Source organism: Thunnus albacares, chromosome 10 (genome assembly GCF_914725855.1).
Source record: "Thunnus albacares chromosome 10, fThuAlb1.1, whole genome shotgun sequence".
Classification (NCBI taxonomy): Eukaryota; Metazoa; Chordata; class Actinopteri; order Scombriformes; family Scombridae; genus Thunnus; species Thunnus albacares.
The window spans coordinates 3641582-3659140 of record NC_058115.1 but is presented as its reverse complement, the minus strand read 5'-3'; the positions used below and the strand labels follow the sequence as shown (position 1 = coordinate 3659140).

Genomic DNA, 17559 nt, shown 5'->3' with positions numbered 1-17559 from the left:
CACATCTCCTGCAACGTTGAAAACACTGCCGCAGTTTAACTCGGGTTTGTGGTGCACACACTCTCTTTCCTTTTCCCGTCATTCATTGCTCTACCAACCAAAACAAGAGTGTGTGAACGCCGCCACTTTCTCGATGGCTGACGGTGCCTACAATGCATAACCCCAGAATCCAGTGCCTTTGGCCGCCGCTCCCCTCCGTCCCTCACCACATCTCCTGCAAAAAGCCACCCGGGAAGCTCTTTCTGTCTCTGACAAGGCGAAGCCAGGCAGCCGCTGCGCCAAAGCCTAAGACCTAAGCATGCTGGTGATGGAAGAATGCCTTGCGCATATTTCTTGCAAAGAGAAAGAACCACATCAATGAGGAGGGCAAATAATACACTTCCGTCTCAAAGGCCACGCCCATTTCCCGCTGCCAGGACTCCCGGGTGCTCTGCATTACTGAACCCAGCTTCACAGAGCGCACCAGCGGCTGCCGTACACAAACGCCGCCACTTTCTCGATAGGCTGCAAAGTTAGACGCGCCTCAAAGTCAATTTTTCCGCACTCCCTTTGACTCCAAGGGGTCGCGGTTTTGCACGCCACCCCTCCGCCGCAGTCGACCAGAAAGTGGCCTTTACCCGAGGGACGCCTTTTGCTTGTTCTTTCACAGAAAAGATCAGGGGAGAGCGCGAACGCAGTCCCCCACTACCGGAAATTATGCAGTCGAGATTCCCACATTTGGGGAATTCGCAGGGGTCAGCACAACCGGAGTGCAATGGCTGAGCCTCGCCCTGGGTGAACCACCTTCTTGATCATGGTATCTCCCCTGCCAGGTAAGTATGAGTTGGAAGTGTCGGGTCCAGGGGGGTGACTCCTAGACACAGCACTCTGGCTGACGGTGCCTACAATGCATAACCCCAGAATCCAGTGCCTTTGGCCGCCGCTCCCCTCCGTCCCTCACCACATCTCCTGCAAAAAGCCACCCGGGAAGCTCTTTCTGTCTCTGACAAGGCGAAGCCAGGCAGCCGCTGCGCCAAAGCCTAAGACCTAAGCATGCTGGTGATGGAAGAATGCCTTGCGCATATTTCTTGCAAAGAGAAAGAACCACATCAATGAGGAGGGCAAATAATACACTTTCCATCCGTCTCAAAGGCCACGCCCATTTCCCGCTGCCAGGACTCCCGGGTGCTCTGCATTACTGAACCCAGCTTCACAGAGCGCACCAGCAGCTGCCGTACACAAACGCCGCCACTTTCTCGATAGGCTGCAAAGTTAGACGCGCCTCAAAGTCAATTTTTCCGCACTCCCTTTGACTCCAAGGGGTCGCGGTTTTGCACGCCACCCCTCCGCCGCAGTCGACCAGAAAGTGGCCTTTACCCGAGGGACGCCTTTTGCTTGTTCTTTCACAGAAAAGATCAGGGGAGAGCGCGAACGCAGTCCCCCACTACCAGAAATTATGCAGTCGAGATTCCCACATTTGGGGAATTCGCAGGGGTCAGCACAACCGGAGTGCAATGGCTGAGCCTCGCCCTGGGTGAACCACCTTCTTGATCATGGTATCTCCCCTGCCAGGTAAGTATGAGTTGGAAGTGTCGGGTCCAGGGGGGTGACTCCTAGACACAGCACTCTGGCTGACGGTGCCTACAATGCATAACCCCAGAATCCAGTGCCTTTGGCCGCCGCTCCCCTCCGTCCCTCACCACATCTCCTGCAACGTTGAAAACACTGCCGCAGTTTAACTCGGGTTTGTGGTGCACACACTCTCTTTCCTTTTCCCGTCATTCATTGCTCTACCAACCAAAACAAGAGTGTGTGAACGCCGCCACTTTCTCGATGGCTGACGGTGCCTACAATGCATAACCCCAGAATCCAGTGCCTTTGGCCGCCGCTCCCCTCCGTCCCTCACCACATCTCCTGCAAAAAGCCACCCGGGAAGCTCTTTCTGTCTCTGACAAGGCGAAGCTAGGCAGCCGCTGCGCCAAAGCCTAAGACCTAAGCATGCTGGTGATGGAAGAATGCCTTGCGCATATTTCTTGCAAAGAGAAAGAACCACATCAATGAGGAGGGCAAATAATACACTTTCCTTCCGTCTCAAAGGCCACGCCCATTTCCCGCTGCCAGGACTCCCGGGTGCTCTGCATTACTGAACCCAGCTTCACAGAGCGCACCAGCGGCTGCCGTACACAAACGCCGCCACTTTCTCGATAGGCTGCAAAGTTAGACGCGCCTCAAAGTCAATTTTTCCGCACTCCCTTTGACTCCAAGGGGTCGCGGTTTTGCACGCCACCCCTCCGCCGCAGTCGACCAGAAAGTGGCCTTTACCCGAGGGACGCCTTTTGCTTGTTCTTTCACAGAAAAGATCAGGGGAGAGCGCGAACGCAGTCCCCCACTACCAGAAATTATGCAGTCGAGATTCCCACATTTGGGGAATTCGCAGGGGTCAGCACAACCGGAGTGCAATGGCTGAGCCTCGCCCTGGGTGAACCACCTTCTTGATCATGGTATCTCCCCTGCCAGGTAAGTATGAGTTGGAAGTGTCGGGTCCAGGGGGGTGACTCCTAGACACAGCACTCTGGCTGACGGTGCCTACAATGCATAACCCCAGAATCCAGTGCCTTTGGCCGCCGCTCCCCTCCGTCCCTCACCACATCTCCTGCAACGTTGAAAACACTGCCGCAGTTTAACTCGGGTTTGTGGTGCACACACTCTCTTTCCTTTTCCCGTCATTCATTGCTCTACCAACCAAAACAAGAGTGTGTGAACGCCGCCACTTTCTCGATGGCTGACGGTGCCTACAATGCATAACCCCAGAATCCAGTGCCTTTGGCCGCCGCTCCCCTCCGTCCCTCACCACATCTCCTGCAAAAAGCCACCCGGGAAGCTCTTTCTGTCTCTGACAAGGCGAAGCCAGGCAGCCGCTGCGCCAAAGCCTAAGACCTAAGCATGCTGGTGATGGAAGAATGCCTTGCGCATATTTCTTGCAAAGAGAAAGAACCACATCAATGAGGAGGGCAAATAATACACTTTCCATCCGTCTCAAAGGCCACGCCCATTTCCCGCTGCCAGGACTCCCGGGTGCTCTGCATTACTGAACCCAGCTTCACAGAGCGCACCAGCGGCTGCCGTACACAAACGCCGCCACTTTCTCGATAGGCTGCAAAGTTAGACGCGCCTCAAAGTCAATTTTTCCGCACTCCCTTTGACTCCAAGGGGTCGCGGTTTTGCACGCCACCCCTCCGCCGCAGTCGACCAGAAAGTGGCCTTTACCCGAGGGACGCCTTTTGCTTGTTCTTTCACAGAAAAGATCAGGGGAGAGCGCGAACGCAGTCCCCCACTACCAGAAATTATGCAGTCGAGATTCCCACATTTGGGGAATTCGCAGGGGTCAGCACAACCGGAGTGCAATGGCTGAGCCTCTCCCTGGGTGAACCACCTTCTTGATCATGGTATCTCCCCTGCCAGGTAAGTATGAGTTGGAAGTGTCGGGTCCAGGGGGGTGACTCCTAGACACAGCACTCTGGCTGACGGTGCCTACAATGCATAACCCCAGAATCCAGTGCCTTTGGCCGCCGCTCCCCTCCGTCCCTCACCACATCTCCTGCAAAAAGCCACCCGGGAAGCTCTTTCTGTCTCTGACAAGGCGAAGCCAGGCAGCCGCTGCGCCAAAGCCTAAGACCTAAGCATGCTGGTGATGGAAGAATGCCTTGCGCATATTTCTTGCAAAGAGAAAGAACCACATCAATGAGGAGGGCAAATAATACACTTTCCTTCCGTCTCAAAGGCCACGCCCATTTCCCGCTGCCAGGACTCCCGGGTGCTCTGCATTACTGAACCCAGCTTCACAGAGCGCACCAGCGGCTGCCGTACACAAACGCCGCCACTTTCTCGATAGGCTGCAAAGTTAGACGCGCCTCAAAGTCAATTTTTCCGCACTCCCTTTGACTCCAAGGGGTCGCGGTTTTGCACGCCACCCCTCCGCCGCAGTCGACCAGAAAGTGGCCTTTACCCGAGGGACGCCTTTTGCTTGTTCTTTCACAGAAAAGATCAGGGGAGAGCGCGAACGCAGTCCCCCACTACCGGAAATTATGCAGTCGAGATTCCCACATTTGGGGAATTCGCAGGGGTCAGCACAACCGGAGTGCAATGGCTGAGCCTCGCCCTGGGTGAACCACCTTCTTGATCATGGTATCTCCCCTGCCAGGTAAGTATGAGTTGGAAGTGTCGGGTCCAGGGGGGTGACTCCTAGACACAGCACTCTGGCTGACGGTGCCTACAATGCATAACCCCAGAATCCAGTGCCTTTGGCCGCCGCTCCCCTCCGTCCCTCACCACATCTCCTGCAAAAAGCCACCCGGGAAGCTCTTTCTGTCTCTGACAAGGCGAAGCCAGGCAGCCGCTGCGCCAAAGCCTAAGACCTAAGCATGCTGGTGATGGAAGAATGCCTTGCGCATATTTCTTGCAAAGAGAAAGAACCACATCAATGAGGAGGGCAAATAATACACTTTCCATCCGTCTCAAAGGCCACGCCCATTTCCCGCTGCCAGGACTCCCGGGTGCTCTGCATTACTGAACCCAGCTTCACAGAGCGCACCAGCGGCTGCCGTACACAAACGCCGCCACTTTCTCGATAGGCTGCAAAGTTAGACGCGCCTCAAAGTCAATTTTTCCGCACTCCCTTTGACTCCAAGGGGTCGCGGTTTTGCACGCCACCCCTCCGCCGCAGTCGACCAGAAAGTGGCCTTTACCCGAGGGACGCCTTTTGCTTGTTCTTTCACAGAAAAGATCAGGGGAGAGCGCGAACGCAGTCCCCCACTACCAGAAATTATGCAGTCGAGATTCCCACATTTGGGGAATTCGCAGGGGTCAGCACAACCGGAGTGCAATGGCTGAGCCTCGCCCTGGGTGAACCACCTTCTTGATCATGGTATCTCCCCTGCCAGGTAAGTATGAGTTGGAAGTGTCGGGTCCAGGGGGGTGACTCCTAGACACAGCACTCTGGCTGACGGTGCCTACAATGCATAACCCCAGAATCCAGTGCCTTTGGCCGCCGCTCCCCTCCGTCCCTCACCACATCTCCTGCAACGTTGAAAACACTGCCGCAGTTTAACTCGGGTTTGTGGTGCACACACTCTCTTTCCTTTTCCCGTCATTCATTGCTCTACCAACCAAAACAAGAGTGTGTGAACGCCGCCACTTTCTCGATGGCTGACGGTGCCTACAATGCATAACCCCAGAATCCAGTGCCTTTGGCCGCCGCTCCCCTCCGTCCCTCACCACATCTCCTGCAAAAAGCCACCCGGGAAGCTCTTTCTGTCTCTGACAAGGCGAAGCCAGGCAGCCGCTGCGCCAAAGCCTAAGACCTAAGCATGCTGGTGATGGAAGAATGCCTTGCGCATATTTCTTGCAAAGAGAAAGAACCACATCAATGAGGAGGGCAAATAATACACTTTCCATCCGTCTCAAAGGCCACGCCCATTTCCCGCTGCCAGGACTCCCGGGTGCTCTGCATTACTGAACCCAGCTTCACAGAGCGCACCAGCGGCTGCCGTACACAAACGCCGCCACTTTCTCGATAGGCTGCAAAGTTAGACGCGCCTCAAAGTCAATTTTTCCGCACTCCCTTTGACTCCAAGGGGTCGCGGTTTTGCACGCCACCCCTCCGCCGCAGTCGACCAGAAAGTGGCCTTTACCCGAGGGACGCCTTTTGCTTGTTCTTTCACAGAAAAGATCAGGGGAGAGCGCGAACGCAGTCCCCCACTACCAGAAATTATGCAGTCGAGATTCCCACATTTGGGGAATTCGCAGGGGTCAGCACAACCGGAGTGCAATGGCTGAGCCTCGCCCTGGGTGAACCACCTTCTTGATCATGGTATCTCCCCTGCCAGGTAAGTATGAGTTGGAAGTGTCGGGTCCAGGGGGGTGACTCCTAGACACAGCACTCTGGCTGACGGTGCCTACAATGCATAACCCCAGAATCCAGTGCCTTTGGCCGCCGCTCCCCTCCGTCCCTCACCACATCTCCTGCAACGTTGAAAACACTGCCGCAGTTTAACTCGGGTTTGTGGTGCACACACTCTCTTTCCTTTTCCCGTCATTCATTGCTCTACCAACCAAAACAAGAGTGTGTGAACGCCGCCACTTTCTCGATGGCTGACGGTGCCTACAATGCATAACCCCAGAATCCAGTGCCTTTGGCCGCCGCTCCCCTCCGTCCCTCACCACATCTCCTGCAAAAAGCCACCCGGGAAGCTCTTTCTGTCTCTGACAAGGCAAAGCCAGGCAGCCGCTGCGCCAAAGCCTAAGACCTAAGCATGCTGGTGATGGAAGAATGCCTTGCGCATATTTCTTGCAAAGAGAAAGAACCACATCAATGAGGAGGGCAAATAATACACTTTCCTTCCGTCTCAAAGGCCACGCCCATTTCCCGCTGCCAGGACTCCCGGGTGCTCTGCATTACTGAACCCAGCTTCACAGAGCGCACCAGCGGCTGCCGTACACAAACGCCGCCACTTTCTCGATAGGCTGCAAAGTTAGACGCGCCTCAAAGTCAATTTTTCCGCACTCCCTTTGACTCCAAGGGGTCGCGGTTTTGCACGCCACCCCTCCGCCGCAGTCGACCAGAAAGTGGCCTTTACCCGAGGGACGCCTTTTGCTTGTTCTTTCACAGAAAAGATCAGGGGAGAGCGCGAACGCAGTCCCCCGCTACCAGAAATTATGCAGTCGAGATTCCCACATTTGGGGAATTCGCAGGGGTCAGCACAACCGGAGTGCAATGGCTGAGCCTCGCCCTGGGTGAACCACCTTCTTGATCATGGTATCTCCCCTGCCAGGTAAGTATGAGTTGGAAGTGTCGGGTCCAGGGGGGTGACTCCTAGACACAGCACTCTGGCTGACGGTGCCTACAATGCATAACCCCAGAATCCAGTGCCTTTGGCCGCCGCTCCCCTCCGTCCCTCACCACATCTCCTGCAACGTTGAAAACACTGCCGCAGTTTAACTCGGGTTTGTGGTGCACACACTCTCTTTCCTTTTCCCGTCATTCATTGCTCTACCAACCAAAACAAGAGTGTGTGAACGCCGCCACTTTCTCGATGGCTGACGGTGCCTACAATGCATAACCCCAGAATCCAGTGCCTTTGGCCGCCGCTCCCCTCCGTCCCTCACCACATCTCCTGCAAAAAGCCACCCGGGAAGCTCTTTCTGTCTCTGACAAGGCGAAGCCAGGCAGCCGCTGCGCCAAAGCCTAAGACCTAAGCATGCTGGTGATGGAAGAATGCCTTGCGCATATTTCTTGCAAAGAGAAAGAACCACATCAATGAGGAGGGCAAATAATACACTTTCCTTCCGTCTCAAAGGCCACGCCCATTTCCCGCTGCCAGGACTCCCGGGTGCTCTGCATTACTGAACCCAGCTTCACAGAGCGCACCAGCGGCTGCCGTACACAAACGCCGCCACTTTCTCGATAGGCTGCAAAGTTAGACGCGCCTCAAAGTCAATTTTTCCGCACTCCCTTTGACTCCAAGGGGTCGCGGTTTTGCACGCCACCCCTCCGCCGCAGTCGACCAGAAAGTGGCCTTTACCCGAGGGACGCCTTTTGCTTGTTCTTTCACAGAAAAGATCAGGGGAGAGCGCGAACGCAGTCCCCCGCTACCAGAAATTATGCAGTCAAGATCCCCACATTTGGGGAATTCGCAGGGGTCAGCACAACCGGAGTGCAATGGCTGAGCCTCGCCCTGGGTGAACCACCTTCTTGATCATGGTATCTCCCCTGCCAGGTAAGTATGAGTTGGAAGTGTCGGGTCCAGGGGGGTGACTCCTAGACACAGCACTCTGGCTGACGGTGCCTACAATGCATAACCCCAGAATCCAGTGCCTTTGGCCGCCGCTCCCCTCCGTCCCTCACCACATCTCCTGCAACGTTGAAAACACTGCCGCAGTTTAACTCGGGTTTGTGGTGCACACACTCTCTTTCCTTTTCCCGTCATTCATTGCTCTACCAACCAAAACAAGAGTGTGTGAACGCCGCCACTTTCTCGATGGCTGACGGTGCCTACAATGCATAACCCCAGAATCCAGTGCCTTTGGCCGCCGCTCCCCTCCGTCCCTCACCACATCTCCTGCAAAAAGCCACCCGGGAAGCTCTTTCTGTCTCTGACAAGGCGAAGCCAGGCAGCCGCTGCGCCAAAGCCTAAGACCTAAGCATGCTGGTGATGGAAGAATGCCTTGCGCATATTTCTTGCAAAGAGAAAGAACCACATCAATGAGGAGGGCAAATAATACACTTTCCATCCGTCTCAAAGGCCACGCCCATTTCCCGCTGCCAGGACTCCCGGGTGCTCTGCATTACTGAACCCAGCTTCACAGAGCGCACCAGCGGCTGCCGTACACAAACGCCGCCACTTTCTCGATAGGCTGCAAAGTTAGACGCGCCTCAAAGTCAATTTTTCCGCACTCCCTTTGACTCCAAGGGGTCGCGGTTTTGCACGCCACCCCTCCGCCGCAGTCGACCAGAAAGTGGCCTTTACCCGAGGGACGCCTTTTGCTTGTTCTTTCACAGAAAAGATCAGGGGAGAGCGCGAACGCAGTCCCCCACTACCAGAAATTATGCAGTCGAGATTCCCACATTTGGGGAATTCGCAGGGGTCAGCACAACCGGAGTGCAATGGCTGAGCCTCGCCCTGGGTGAACCACCTTCTTGATCATGGTATCTCCCCTGCCAGGTAAGTATGAGTTGGAAGTGTCGGGTCCAGGGGGGTGACTCCTAGACACAGCACTCTGGCTGACGGTGCCTACAATGCATAACCCCAGAATCCAGTGCCTTTGGCCGCCGCTCCCCTCCGTCCCTCACCACATCTCCTGCAACGTTGAAAACACTGCCGCAGTTTAACTCGGGTTTGTGGTGCACACACTCTCTTTCCTTTTCCCGTCATTCATTGCTCTACCAACCAAAACAAGAGTGTGTGAACGCCGCCACTTTCTCGATGGCTGACGGTGCCTACAATGCATAACCCCAGAATCCAGTGCCTTTGGCCGCCGCTCCCCTCCGTCCCTCACCACATCTCCTGCAAAAAGCCACCCGGGAAGCTCTTTCTGTCTCTGACAAGGCGAAGCCAGGCAGCCGCTGCGCCAAAGCCTAAGACCTAAGCATGCTGGTGATGGAAGAATGCCTTGCGCATATTTCTTGCAAAGAGAAAGAACCACATCAATGAGGAGGGCAAATAATACACTTTCCTTCCGTCTCAAAGGCCACGCCCATTTCCCGCTGCCAGGACTCCCGGGTGCTCTGCATTACTGAACCCAGCTTCACAGAGCGCACCAGCGGCTGCCGTACACAAACGCCGCCACTTTCTCGATAGGCTGCAAAGTTAGACGCGCCTCAAAGTCAATTTTTCCGCACTCCCTTTGACTCCAAGGGGTCGCGGTTTTGCACGCCACCCCTCCGCCGCAGTCGACCAGAAAGTGGCCTTTACCCGAGGGACGCCTTTTGCTTGTTCTTTCACAGAAAAGATCAGGGGAGAGCGCGAACGCAGTCCCCCACTACCAGAAATTATGCAGTCGAGATTCCCACATTTGGGGAATTCGCAGGGGTCAGCACAACCGGAGTGCAATGACTGAGCCTCGCCCTGGGTGAACCACCTTCTTGATCATGGTATCTCCCCTGCCAGGTAAGTATGAGTTGGAAGTGTCGGGTCCAGGGGCGTGACTCCTAGACACAGCACTCTGGCTGACGGTGCCTACAATGCATAACCCCAGAATCCAGTGCCTTTGGCCGCCGCTCCCCTCCGTCCCTCACCACATCTCCTGCAAAAAGCCACCCGGGAAGCTCTTTCTGTCTCTGACAAGGCGAAGCCAGGCAGCCGCTGCGCCAAAGCCTAAGACCTAAGCATGCTGGTGATGGAAGAATGCCTTGCGCATATTTCTTGCAAAGAGAAAGAACCACATCAATGAGGAGGGCAAATAATACACTTTCCTTCCGTCTCAAAGGCCACGCCCATTTCCCGCTGCCAGGACTCCCGGGTGCTCTGCATTACTGAACCCAGCTTCACAGAGCGCACCAGCGGCTGCCGTACACAAACGCCGCCACTTTCTCGATAGGCTGCAAAGTTAATTTTTCCGCACTCCCTTTGACTCCAAGGGGTCGCGGTTTTGCACGCCACCCCTCCGCCGCAGTCGACCAGAAAGTGGCCTTTACCCGAGGGACGCCTTTTGCTTGTTCTTTCACAGAAAAGATCAGGGGAGAGCGCGAACGCAGTCCCCCACTACCAGAAATTATGCAGTCGAGATTCCCACATTTGGGGAATTCGCAGGGGTCAGCACAACCGGAGTGCAATGGCTGAGCCTCGCCCTGGGTGAACCACCTTCTTGATCATGGTATCTCCCCTGCCAGGTAAGTATGAGTTGGAAGTGTCGGGTCCAGGGGCGTGACTCCTAGACACAGCACTCTGGCTGACGGTGCCTACAATGCATAACCCCAGAATCCAGTGCCTTTGGCCGCCGCTCCCCTCCGTCCCTCACCACATCTCCTGCAAAAAGCCACCCGGGAAGCTCTTTCTGTCTCTGACAAGGCGAAGCCAGGCAGCCGCTGCGCCAAAGCCTAAGACCTAAGCATGCTGGTGATGGAAGAATGCCTTGCGCATATTTCTTGCAAAGAGAAAGAACCACATCAATGAGGAGGGCAAATAATACACTTTCCTTCCGTCTCAAAGGCCACGCCCATTTCCCGCTGCCAGGACTCCCGGGTGCTCTGCATTACTGAACCCAGCTTCACAGAGCGCACCAGCGGCTGCCGTACACAAACGCCGCCACTTTCTCGATAGGCTGCAAAGTTAGACGCGCCTCAAAGTCAATTTTTCCGCACTCCCTTTGACTCCAAGGGGTCGCGGTTTTGCACGCCACCCCTCCGCCGCAGTCGACCAGAAAGTGGCCTTTACCCGAGGGACGCCTTTTGCTTGTTCTTTCACAGAAAAGATCAGGGGAGAGCGCGAACGCAGTCCCCCACTACCAGAAATTATGCAGTCGAGATTCCCACATTTGGGGAATTCGCAGGGGTCAGCACAACCGGAGTGCAATGGCTGAGCCTCGCCCTGGGTGAACCACCTTCTTGATCATGGTATCTCCCCTGCCAGGTAAGTATGAGTTGGAAGTGTCGGGTCCAGGGGGGTGACTCCTAGACACAGCACTCTGGCTGACGGTGCCTACAATGCATAACCCCAGAATCCAGTGCCTTTGGCCGCCGCTCCCCTCCGTCCCTCACCACATCTCCTGCAAAAAGCCACCCGGGAAGCTCTTTCTGTCTCTGACAAGGCGAAGCCAGGCAGCCGCTGCGCCAAAGCCTAAGACCTAAGCATGCTGGTGATGGAAGAATGCCTTGCGCATATTTCTTGCAAAGAGAAAGAACCACATCAATGAGGAGGGCAAATAATACACTTTCCTTCCGTCTCAAAGGCCACGCCCATTTCCCGCTGCCAGGACTCCCGGGTGCTCTGCATTACTGAACCCAGCTTCACAGAGCGCACCAGCGGCTGCCGTACACAAACGCCGCCACTTTCTCGATAGGCTGCAAAGTTAGACGCGCCTCAAAGTCAATTTTTCCGCACTCCCTTTGACTCCAAGGGGTCGCGGTTTTGCACGCCACCCCTCCGCCGCAGTCGACCAGAAAGTGGCCTTTACCCGAGGGACGCCTTTTGCTTGTTCTTTCACAGAAAAGATCAGGGGAGAGCGCGAACGCAGTCCCCCACTACCAGAAATTATGCAGTCGAGATTCCCACATTTGGGGAATTCGCAGGGGTCAGCACAACCGGAGTGCAATGGCTGAGCCTCGCCCTGGGTGAACCACCTTCTTGATCATGGTATCTCCCCTGCCAGGTAAGTATGAGTTGGAAGTGTCGGGTCCAGGGGCGTGACTCCTAGACACAGCACTCTGGCTGACGGTGCCTACAATGCATAACCCCAGAATCCAGTGCCTTTGGCCGCCGCTCCCCTCCGTCCCTCACCACATCTCCTGCAAAAAGCCACCCGGGAAGCTCTTTCTGTCTCTGACAAGGCGAAGCCAGGCAGCCGCTGCGCCAAAGCCTAAGACCTAAGCATGCTGGTGATGGAAGAATGCCTTGCGCATATTTCTTGCAAAGAGAAAGAACCACATCAATGAGGAGGGCAAATAATACACTTTCCTTCCGTCTCAAAGGCCACGCCCATTTCCCGCTGCCAGGACTCCCGGGTGCTCTGCATTACTGAACCCAGCTTCACAGAGCGCACCAGCGGCTGCCGTACACAAACGCCGCCACTTTCTCGATAGGCTGCAAAGTTAGACGCGCCTCAAAGTCAATTTTTCCGCACTCCCTTTGACTCCAAGGGGTCGCGGTTTTGCACGCCACCCCTCCGCCGCAGTCGACCAGAAAGTGGCCTTTACCCGAGGGACGCCTTTTGCTTGTTCTTTCACAGAAAAGATCAGGGGAGAGCGCGAACGCAGTTCCCCACTACCAGAAATTATGCAGTCGAGATTCCCACATTTGGGGAATTCGCAGGGGTCAGCACAACCGGAGTGCAATGGCTGAGCCTCGCCCTGGGTGAACCACCTTCTTGATCATGGTATCTCCCCTGCCAGGTAAGTATGAGTTGGAAGTGTCGGGTCCAGGGGCGTGACTCCTAGACACAGCACTCTGGCTGACGGTGCCTACAATGCATAACCCCAGAATCCAGTGCCTTTGGCCGCCGCTCCCCTCTGTCCCTCACCACATCTCCTGCAAAAAGCCACCCGGGAAGCTCTTTCTGTCTCTGACAAGGCGAAGCCAGGCAGCCGCTGCGCCAAAGCCTAAGACCTAAGCATGCTGGTGATGGAAGAATGCCTTGCGCATATTTCTTGCAAAGAGAAAGAACCACATCAATGAGGAGGGCAAATAATACACTTTCCTTCCGTCTCAAAGGCCACGCCCATTTCCCGCTGCCAGGACTCCCGGGTGCTCTGCATTACTGAACCCAGCTTCACAGAGCGCACCAGCGGCTGCCGTACACAAACGCCGCCACTTTCTCGATAGGCTGCAAAGTTAGACGCGCCTCAAAGTCAATTTTTCCGCACTCCCTTTGACTCCAAGGGGTCGCGGTTTTGCACGCCACCCCTCCGCCGCAGTCGACCAGAAAGTGGCCTTTACCCGAGGGACGCCTTTTGCTTGTTCTTTCACAGAAAAGATCAGGGGAGAGCGCGAACGCAGTCCCCCACTACCAGAAATTATGCAGTCGAGATTCCCACATTTGGGGAATTCGCAGGGGTCAGCACAACCGGAGTGCAATGGCTGAGCCTCGCCCTGGGTGAACCACCTTCTTGATCATGGTATCTCCCCTGCCAGGTAAGTATGAGTTGGAAGTGTCGGGTCCAGGGGCGTGACTCCTAGACACAGCACTCTGGCTGACGGTGCCTACAATGCATAACCCCAGAATCCAGTGCCTTTGGCCGCCGCTCCCCTCCGTCCCTCACCACATCTCCTGCAAAAAGCCACCCGGGAAGCTCTTTCTGTCTCTGACAAGGCGAAGCCAGGCAGCCGCTGCGCCAAAGCCTAAGACCTAAGCATGCTGGTGATGGAAGAATGCCTTGCGCATATTTCTTGCAAAGAGAAAGAACCACATCAATGAGGAGGGCAAATAATACACTTTCCTTCCGTCTCAAAGGCCACGCCCATTTCCCGCTGCCAGGACTCCCGGGTGCTCTGCATTACTGAACCCAGCTTCACAGAGCGCACCAGCGGCTGCCGTACACAAACGCCGCCACTTTCTCGATAGGCTGCAAAGTTAGACGCGCCTCAAAGTCAATTTTTCCGCACTCCCTTTGACTCCAAGGGGTCGCGGTTTTGCACGCCACCCCTCCGCCGCAGTCGACCAGAAAGTGGCCTTTACCCGAGGGACGCCTTTTGCTTGTTCTTTCACAGAAAAGATCAGGGGAGAGCGCGAACGCAGTCCCCCACTACCAGAAATTATGCAGTCGAGATTCCCACATTTGGGGAATTCGCAGGGGTCAGCACAACCGGAGTGCAATGGCTGAGCCTCGCCCTGGGTGAACCACCTTCTTGATCATGGTATCTCCCCTGCCAGGTAAGTATGAGTTGGAAGTGTCGGGTCCAGGGGGGTGACTCCTAGACACAGCACTCTGGCTGACGGTGCCTACAATGCATAACCCCAGAATCCAGTGCCTTTGGCCGCCGCTCCCCTCCGTCCCTCACCACATCTCCTGCAACGTTGAAAACACTGCCGCAGTTTAACTCGGGTTTGTGGTGCACACACTCTCTTTCCTTTTCCCGTCATTCATTGCTCTACCAACCAAAACAAGAGTGTGTGAACGCCGCCACTTTCTCGATGGCTGACGGTGCCTACAATGCATAACCCCAGAATCCAGTGCCTTTGGCCGCCGCTCCCCTCCGTCCCTCACCACATCTCCTGCAAAAAGCCACCCGGGAAGCTCTTTCTGTCTCTGACAAGGCGAAGCCAGGCAGCCGCTGCGCCAAAGCCTAAGACCTAAGCATGCTGGTGATGGAAGAATGCCTTGCGCATATTTCTTGCAAAGAGAAAGAACCACATCAATGAGGAGGGCAAATAATACACTTTCCTTCCGTCTCAAAGGCCACGCCCATTTCCCGCTGCCAGGACTCCCGGGTGCTCTGCATTACTGAACCCAGCTTCACAGAGCGCACCAGCGGCTGCCGTACACAAACGCCGCCACTTTCTCGATAGGCTGCAAAGTTAGACGCGCCTCAAAGTCAATTTTTCCGCACTCCCTTTGACTCCAAGGGGTCGCGGTTTTGCACGCCACCCCTCCGCCGCAGTCGACCAGAAAGTGGCCTTTACCCGAGGGACGCCTTTTGCTTGTTCTTTCACAGAAAAGATCAGGGGAGAGCGCGAACGCAGTCCCCCACTACCAGAAATTATGCAGTCGAGATTCCCACATTTGGGGAATTCGCAGGGGTCAGCACAACCGGAGTGCAATGGCTGAGCCTCGCCCTGGGTGAACCACCTTCTTGATCATGGTATCTCCCCTGCCAGGTAAGTATGAGTTGGAAGTGTCGGGTCCAGGGGGGTGACTCCTAGACACAGCACTCTGGCTGACGGTGCCTACAATGCATAACCCCAGAATCCAGTGCCTTTGGCCGCCGCTCCCCTCCGTCCCTCACCACATCTCCTGCAACGTTGAAAACACTGCCGCAGTTTAACTCGGGTTTGTGGTGCACACACTCTCTTTCCTTTTCCCGTCATTCATTGCTCTACCAACCAAAACAAGAGTGTGTGAACGCCGCCACTTTCTCGATGGCTGACGGTGCCTACAATGCATAACCCCAGAATCCAGTGCCTTTGGCCGCCGCTCCCCTCCGTCCCTCACCACATCTCCTGCAAAAAGCCACCCGGGAAGCTCTTTCTGTCTCTGACAAGGCGAAGCCAGGCAGCCGCTGCGCCAAAGCCTAAGACCTAAGCATGCTGGTGATGGAAGAATGCCTTGCGCATATTTCTTGCAAAGAGAAAGAACCACATCAATGAGGAGGGCAAATAATACACTTTCCATCCGTCTCAAAGGCCACGCCCATTTCCCGCTGCCAGGACTCCCGGGTGCTCTGCATTACTGAACCCAGCTTCACAGAGCGCACCAGCGGCTGCCGTACACAAACGCCGCCACTTTCTCGATAGGCTGCAAAGTTAGACGCGCCTCAAAGTCAATTTTTCCGCACTCCCTTTGACTCCAAGGGGTCGCGGTTTTGCACGCCACCCCTCCGCCGCAGTCGACCAGAAAGTGGCCTTTACCCGAGGGACGCCTTTTGCTTGTTCTTTCACAGAAAAGATCAGGGGAGAGCGCGAACGCAGTCCCCCACTACCAGAAATTATGCAGTCGAGATTCCCACATTTGGGGAATTCGCAGGGGTCAGCACAACCGGAGTGCAATGGCTGAGCCTCTCCCTGGGTGAACCACCTTCTTGATCATGGTATCTCCCCTGCCAGGTAAGTATGAGTTGGAAGTGTCGGGTCCAGGGGGGTGACTCCTAGACACAGCACTCTGGCTGACGGTGCCTACAATGCATAACCCCAGAATCCAGTGCCTTTGGCCGCCGCTCCCCTCCGTCCCTCACCACATCTCCTGCAAAAAGCCACCCGGGAAGCTCTTTCTGTCTCTGACAAGGCGAAGCCAGGCAGCCGCTGCGCCAAAGCCTAAGACCTAAGCATGCTGGTGATGGAAGAATGCCTTGCGCATATTTCTTGCAAAGAGAAAGAACCACATCAATGAGGAGGGCAAATAATACACTTTCCTTCCGTCTCAAAGGCCACGCCCATTTCCCGCTGCCAGGACTCCCGGGTGCTCTGCATTACTGAACCCAGCTTCACAGAGCGCACCAGCGGCTGCCGTACACAAACGCCGCCACTTTCTCGATAGGCTGCAAAGTTAGACGCGCCTCAAAGTCAATTTTTCCGCACTCCCTTTGACTCCAAGGGGTCGCGGTTTTGCACGCCACCCCTCCGCCGCAGTCGACCAGAAAGTGGCCTTTACCCGAGGGACGCCTTTTGCTTGTTCTTTCACAGAAAAGATCAGGGGAGAGCGCGAACGCAGTCCCCCACTACCGGAAATTATGCAGTCGAGATTCCCACATTTGGGGAATTCGCAGGGGTCAGCACAACCGGAGTGCAATGGCTGAGCCTCGCCCTGGGTGAACCACCTTCTTGATCATGGTATCTCCCCTGCCAGGTAAGTATGAGTTGGAAGTGTCGGGTCCAGGGGGGTGACTCCTAGACACAGCACTCTGGCTGACGGTGCCTACAATGCATAACCCCAGAATCCAGTGCCTTTGGCCGCCGCTCCCCTCCGTCCCTCACCACATCTCCTGCAAAAAGCCACCCGGGAAGCTCTTTCTGTCTCTGACAAGGCGAAGCCAGGCAGCCGCTGCGCCAAAGCCTAAGACCTAAGCATGCTGGTGATGGAAGAATGCCTTGCGCATATTTCTTGCAAAGAGAAAGAACCACATCAATGAGGAGGGCAAATAATACACTTTCCATCCGTCTCAAAGGCCACGCCCATTTCCCGCTGCCAGGACTCCCGGGTGCTCTGCATTACTGAACCCAGCTTCACAGAGCGCACCAGCGGCTGCCGTACACAAACGCCGCCACTTTCTCGATAGGCTGCAAAGTTAGACGCGCCTCAAAGTCAATTTTTCCGCACTCCCTTTGACTCCAAGGGGTCGCGGTTTTGCACGCCACCCCTCCGCCGCAGTCGACCAGAAAGTGGCCTTTACCCGAGGGACGCCTTTTGCTTGTTCTTTCACAGAAAAGATCAGGGGAGAGCGCGAACGCAGTCCCCCACTACCAGAAATTATGCAGTCGAGATTCCCACATTTGGGGAATTCGCAGGGGTCAGCACAACCGGAGTGCAATGGCTGAGCCTCGCCCTGGGTGAACCACCTTCTTGATCATGGTATCTCCCCTGCCAGGTAAGTATGAGTTGGAAGTGTCGGGTCCAGGGGGGTGACTCCTAGACACAGCACTCTGGCTGACGGTGCCTACAATGCATAACCCCAGAATCCAGTGCCTTTGGCCGCCGCTCCCCTCCGTCCCTCACCA

General features: G+C 55.6%; 21 non-coding genes across 21 annotated transcripts; all 21 read right to left on the bottom strand.

Annotated features, from left to right (window-relative positions):
* Window positions 1-656: 656 nt before the first annotated feature.
* LOC122991138 lies at window positions 657-820 on the bottom strand. The gene has a single exon (XR_006405558.1). It is a non-coding gene; the product is annotated as a U1 spliceosomal RNA (small nuclear RNA).
* A 575-nt stretch (window positions 821-1395) lies between these two features.
* LOC122991440 lies at window positions 1396-1559 on the bottom strand. The gene has a single exon (XR_006405837.1). It is a non-coding gene; the product is annotated as a U1 spliceosomal RNA (small nuclear RNA).
* Window positions 1560-2340: 781 nt separating this feature from the next.
* LOC122991428 lies at window positions 2341-2504 on the bottom strand. The gene has a single exon (XR_006405826.1). It is a non-coding gene; the product is annotated as a U1 spliceosomal RNA (small nuclear RNA).
* Window positions 2505-3285: 781 nt separating this feature from the next.
* On the bottom strand, window positions 3286-3449 carry LOC122991477. Its single transcript, XR_006405873.1, has one exon. It is a non-coding gene; the product is annotated as a U1 spliceosomal RNA (small nuclear RNA).
* A 575-nt stretch (window positions 3450-4024) lies between these two features.
* LOC122991137 lies at window positions 4025-4188 on the bottom strand. Its single transcript, XR_006405557.1, has one exon. It is a non-coding gene; the product is annotated as a U1 spliceosomal RNA (small nuclear RNA).
* A 575-nt stretch (window positions 4189-4763) lies between these two features.
* Window positions 4764-4927, bottom strand: LOC122991417. The gene has a single exon (XR_006405815.1). It is a non-coding gene; the product is annotated as a U1 spliceosomal RNA (small nuclear RNA).
* Window positions 4928-5708: 781 nt separating this feature from the next.
* LOC122991406 lies at window positions 5709-5872 on the bottom strand. The gene has a single exon (XR_006405804.1). It is a non-coding gene; the product is annotated as a U1 spliceosomal RNA (small nuclear RNA).
* Window positions 5873-6653: 781 nt separating this feature from the next.
* Window positions 6654-6817, bottom strand: LOC122991483. Its single transcript, XR_006405879.1, has one exon. It is a non-coding gene; the product is annotated as a U1 spliceosomal RNA (small nuclear RNA).
* Window positions 6818-7598: 781 nt separating this feature from the next.
* Window positions 7599-7762, bottom strand: LOC122991141. The gene has a single exon (XR_006405561.1). It is a non-coding gene; the product is annotated as a U1 spliceosomal RNA (small nuclear RNA).
* A 781-nt stretch (window positions 7763-8543) lies between these two features.
* Window positions 8544-8707, bottom strand: LOC122991395. Its single transcript, XR_006405793.1, has one exon. It is a non-coding gene; the product is annotated as a U1 spliceosomal RNA (small nuclear RNA).
* A 781-nt stretch (window positions 8708-9488) lies between these two features.
* Window positions 9489-9652, bottom strand: LOC122991126. Its single transcript, XR_006405547.1, has one exon. It is a non-coding gene; the product is annotated as a U1 spliceosomal RNA (small nuclear RNA).
* A 558-nt stretch (window positions 9653-10210) lies between these two features.
* On the bottom strand, window positions 10211-10374 carry LOC122991383. Its single transcript, XR_006405782.1, has one exon. It is a non-coding gene; the product is annotated as a U1 spliceosomal RNA (small nuclear RNA).
* Window positions 10375-10949: 575 nt separating this feature from the next.
* LOC122991372 lies at window positions 10950-11113 on the bottom strand. The gene has a single exon (XR_006405771.1). It is a non-coding gene; the product is annotated as a U1 spliceosomal RNA (small nuclear RNA).
* A 575-nt stretch (window positions 11114-11688) lies between these two features.
* LOC122991360 lies at window positions 11689-11852 on the bottom strand. Its single transcript, XR_006405760.1, has one exon. It is a non-coding gene; the product is annotated as a U1 spliceosomal RNA (small nuclear RNA).
* Window positions 11853-12427: 575 nt separating this feature from the next.
* LOC122991133 lies at window positions 12428-12591 on the bottom strand. The gene has a single exon (XR_006405553.1). It is a non-coding gene; the product is annotated as a U1 spliceosomal RNA (small nuclear RNA).
* A 575-nt stretch (window positions 12592-13166) lies between these two features.
* Window positions 13167-13330, bottom strand: LOC122991348. Its single transcript, XR_006405748.1, has one exon. It is a non-coding gene; the product is annotated as a U1 spliceosomal RNA (small nuclear RNA).
* A 575-nt stretch (window positions 13331-13905) lies between these two features.
* Window positions 13906-14069, bottom strand: LOC122991336. Its single transcript, XR_006405737.1, has one exon. It is a non-coding gene; the product is annotated as a U1 spliceosomal RNA (small nuclear RNA).
* Window positions 14070-14850: 781 nt separating this feature from the next.
* Window positions 14851-15014, bottom strand: LOC122991324. Its single transcript, XR_006405726.1, has one exon. It is a non-coding gene; the product is annotated as a U1 spliceosomal RNA (small nuclear RNA).
* A 781-nt stretch (window positions 15015-15795) lies between these two features.
* On the bottom strand, window positions 15796-15959 carry LOC122991475. Its single transcript, XR_006405872.1, has one exon. It is a non-coding gene; the product is annotated as a U1 spliceosomal RNA (small nuclear RNA).
* Window positions 15960-16534: 575 nt separating this feature from the next.
* Window positions 16535-16698, bottom strand: LOC122991136. Its single transcript, XR_006405556.1, has one exon. It is a non-coding gene; the product is annotated as a U1 spliceosomal RNA (small nuclear RNA).
* Window positions 16699-17273: 575 nt separating this feature from the next.
* LOC122991312 lies at window positions 17274-17437 on the bottom strand. The gene has a single exon (XR_006405715.1). It is a non-coding gene; the product is annotated as a U1 spliceosomal RNA (small nuclear RNA).
* Window positions 17438-17559: the final 122 nt, after the last annotated feature.